Source organism: Aotus nancymaae, unplaced genomic scaffold, assembly GCF_030222135.1.
Source record: "Aotus nancymaae isolate 86718 unplaced genomic scaffold, 86718_ANA_hifiasm-v0.15.2.pri h1tg000011l, whole genome shotgun sequence".
Lineage (NCBI taxonomy): Eukaryota > Metazoa > Chordata > Mammalia > Primates > Aotidae > Aotus > Aotus nancymaae.
The window spans coordinates 27867083-27871662 of NW_026988422.1; positions in this window are offsets into that span (position 1 = coordinate 27867083).

Here is a 4580-nt window from a genome sequence, read left to right on the forward strand (position 1 = left end):
AGGCTTTACTACATGATTGCCAGATTTCTTTCTTATCCTGTGATATTTAAATCCAGACTTAAACTTCTATATTGAATAGGGTTGGAATGCATGATTATCTTCAATAGGACACTTAGGTGAAATAGGCAAGACTCTGAGACCAGTATTCAGTCCTATCAAGGTAATGAAGGGGGTTACAAAGATCATGGGGTACAGAAGTTTATCATTATGCTGCTTGTGACAGATTGTGAAATACTAATAGTTTAACGTATTTTAATTGGGGAAATAAAGGTACTAAAAAATTTACCGAAATTAAGTGCAGGGCTAATTAAGGCGACATTGAATATAACCCCCACAGGCAGGAGGGGTGCCTGACAGATATTCTCCTTAGGAAATGTGTGGTCATGTCTGATAAGCATAGGCAGCACAACATCATTTATTTTTATCAAAGCTCCCCAGGCAGGAAAAATTAAGAGATAGAGATTACCATTTAATCTACAAGAACAGGGATCTTTATTAAGCAATACTTATAATTTACATACTTGAACATTTTGCTGTGTTTAAAACCTTCAAATTTCAAATAAGTATGAAAATTGCTGCTAGTTTTTTAAGAGTACCGTGGTAGTAGCAGCTTATTCTTAAACAGATCTCTACTTTGGAACTGAATTCTGCCTTATTAACTAGAATACATTATATCTCTGTACCGGTAGTGATTTGTAAAGGAATAAAATAGTGTAATTAATAGAAATGCATTCTAGTGTCTCTTTTTCTGGTTCATTTATTCATTCGACACATTATCTTTTCTGCACTATATATTCTGCCAGGATTTGAGGTTATAGTAGTGGATAACAGATAAAATTCATATTAGGCAGCTTAAGAAAGGTTTCACTCCTATAACAATGAAGCACAAAATAATCTTAGATGTTTACAATGGCAAAGGTTTATTTCTTGTTTGTTTCATATAACTTTGAAGGTCAGCTTTTTTTTTACTCTTCTGCATAGCAATCTTCATGTTGCAATTTAGGCTGAAGGAGTAGCCCCTGTCCACTCACGCTGGTCTCATTGTAATGAAAAAAGAGCAGTGGCAGAAATGAGTTGGCACTTCAAATTTGGAAGTGGCATGTTTTATTGACTCACACTTTGTTAGCCAAATGAAGTCACACCTATAAACCAATTATCGATGGGTTAGGAAGAATAATTCTCCTGTCAATAGGACATGAAAGTGAGAGGCGGTGAATATTTTTTATAATAATGCAATTTATAAAACTGTCTTAGAGAATATGTAGTCTAGGTAGAAAGCTGAAAGTTATGATACAGAAATGCAACAGGGCATGCAACAATCAGAGTTCCATATGAGCAGCTATTAAGGTTCTTTGCTTTGGTCCCTATTAAATAACGTGTTATTTTGGTGAATCTTTGTTTTTCTCATATAAAATGCTGAATTAAGGCAAACATTTACCAAAATAAAATCAATTTAAGCCAGATTTTATGGTAAGCCAGAAATAGCATTTAGAAATGTAGATCAGATTAATAGTGACTTCTTCATTTGCTAAGTCATATTGATGAAGTGTCCAATCCAATTGATGATGCAGATATTGACCATTAGGATCACAGGAGGAAAAAGCTTTGATGTGATGGAAATAGTAGTCATATATCAATACCACCTTTTGATCACTCCAAAACCAAATAAAAAGGGCAAAGAAAGGGAAGCATATGATAATGCCCATGAGGTCTCTTCTGGATCCTCATTAGGCCAACACTGGTTTGCTTTTGGTATAGTCCATCCAATTCCAGATGGACACATATCATACACTGAAGTTTAAACCTCATCCAATAATTTTTATCTAATTTCACACATGATGAGATGCCTCTAACATCTGATAATATTTAATAATATTCAGTTGCCAAAAGGGGCTCTTAACTTGTCTGAAAACTTGCGATTCAGTTTAGTCATTATTCCTATTGTCAGATTTATATACATACATTATATAAATAATTCAACTGCTAAGAAAAGATAAAATCCATGAAAATAGTAGAATTTAGAAAATACTTTCATCATGTTTAACATCTGATGAGCTCTTAAAACTGAATACAAATTACAAAGATTAATTGCTTAATGAGGCTTTTTTTTAAATTATAAGTATAATATAGTGTTTTTCTTTTGCTTGAAACTAAAATGCACATGAAATTCAGGTTCACTCTAAGAAAGGGAACTGAGTGACCATTTTGATAAATTAAATTGATTAAATGGATTTTAGAGTGATAGATATAGAGAGAGACTATGTGCTATAATTGAAGAAGCTGTGGACTGAAACACGGGAGACATGAATGACATACAAGTCTTGCTTCAGTGAAATGTGTCATCAGAGCAAATAACTTACTGAGCCCAAGATATTTCTAATTTTAAAAATGATATGAAGCAAGTGCTGGTAAATTTGCTAGAAATGATATTCCTTCATTTCCCTCCCTTCCCTCCCTTTCTTTCTCCCTTAATTGAAATATAATTATTGAACTATTAAATGTTTCAGATGTGTAAGTAGGCACTGGATAATGTATTAATGTATAAGTCAATCATGGTCCTGCTCTCAGGAGCCTGACATCAACAAATGAAGACGAAATGAACTATTATAGTGGGTACCATGAGAGAAATAAAGTCCTGATATCTAGAATTCTAGGTTGCGAGGAAGTTTTCTCCAAGAAAATGACAACTGCTTATGTCCAAAGAATGAGAATTGGGAACAAAACATGTTGCAAGTGGAGAAAACAGCTTCAGTCATGTGAAGAATTTAGATTTTACTCAAGTACAATGAAAGGTGATTAATTAGTTTACGGACATGGAAATGATAGGAGGTGATTTCTATTTAAAACAATTGATCTGGTGGTGGTTGAGTCGTAGAAGGATAAGGAAGCAGGCTGGGAGACCCAGTGGAGAGAATTGCACTGGTCCAGGCAAGAGGTGACACAACTTGGCCTGGGATAATGAAAATCATGATCAAGGTGGACAAATGTATCTTAAATACACTTTGCAGGAGAAAGTGTCAATCTTTGCCAATAGGTGAATGTAGGAAATTATGCAAAGGGAGATATCAGGAGTGATTCCAAGCCTTTGGGCTTGAACAAATGGGTAGATGGCACCATTTAGTGAGAAGATGAAGGGTGGGCAAGAAATCAGTGTGGAGAGGAAGTAGGTTGTAATCACGGAATCTGTTTTGAAGTGTTTAGTTGGTGATGATTGTGAGCCTTCCAATTGGAGATGTCAAGCTGTAGTTGAATATTTGAGTTTGGAGCTGATAAGAAAGGTTTGAGCTGGAGATAAAATATGATATTTTAAGCCACAGGAATTGATGAAAAAGCTATTGAGAGAAGTATAGTGAGTGGAGGCATCAGAAAAAAGAGAAAATGATATGACAAAACCAAAAGAAACTGAGAGTGAGGTCAAAATGTCAGAGAAAAACCAGGTGAGGGTAGTATCCTGGAAGCCGAGGGAAGATAATATTTCAAGAAAAAGAGTGATTTACCCTGCTGAATATTGCTGAAAGGCAGATAAAATCAGAACAAAAAAGAAGCCTACATCTTAACAGCAGAGATATGATTGGCAGCCTTGGAACAAATAGCTTCACAGGCAGGTAGGAAGAAAAGATGTAGCCCAAGCTGGAGTGGAAAGAGAGGTAGATGTGATGTGAGAAAATGGAGACAGCAGGAATAAACAATTCTTGAAAAGTTATAAAGTAAAGGGGAATAGAAGAAAAGTGATATCTGGAGTGGAATATGAGACTCTTCTCGAATAGAAAAGACACTTGTGTGTGTTGCTAATGGCAACGGTAAGACAGATGTTAGAGTTTGGCGCAATTAAGAAAGGGATGCAAAGCCTGTGCGAAGGCTAGGGCAGGTGGGGAATCATACCTTTGAGAGATGAAAGATGTTTCCTTAATAATAGAGAATGAAGTTGGATAGGTATTGATGCAAGGAGGTTTGTATGTATTGCAGAAAATAAGAATAATTAGATTTTATCATTTAGATATGATGCAACATCATGGCCTAAGAGACTGGGCAGATATGGTGCAGAAAATTGATGGAGAGAGGAGAAATGTCTAGTGAGTTGGAGGAAGCTTTAGCACGCATTACACACAAGGCTGTTCTATCATCTGGTAGAGGCTCCATACATGTTATTGAACAAACAGCGTATTGCATAACATTTTAGATATAACAATAGATTCACTCACAATTTTTGGATGGCAACCTCAAATTAAGTGGCATATAGCAGACTTAATTTAAAACACTTCTTGCAAAAATCTCTTAAAGCCTCAATTATAAGACTGACACTTGCCAATTCTGTCCAGCCATAGCCTAGAGAATACATCATGAAGCCCCTAGACTGAAAGAAAACAGTTAGCTTTACATATCTTCTAATATCTTAAATCTAATATGTGTGAGAAAAGCTGGTAAAAGGCAAATTTATTCAACAGAAGCTTTGGACATGTGCACATCAGAACTGCCATCGTTACATACAGATAACCATTTTGGCTACGTTTTTGTGGACTAATAAGATGTTTGTTATACTCATTTTGTATTTTTAAAATACATTTTTCTTTTATCACCTT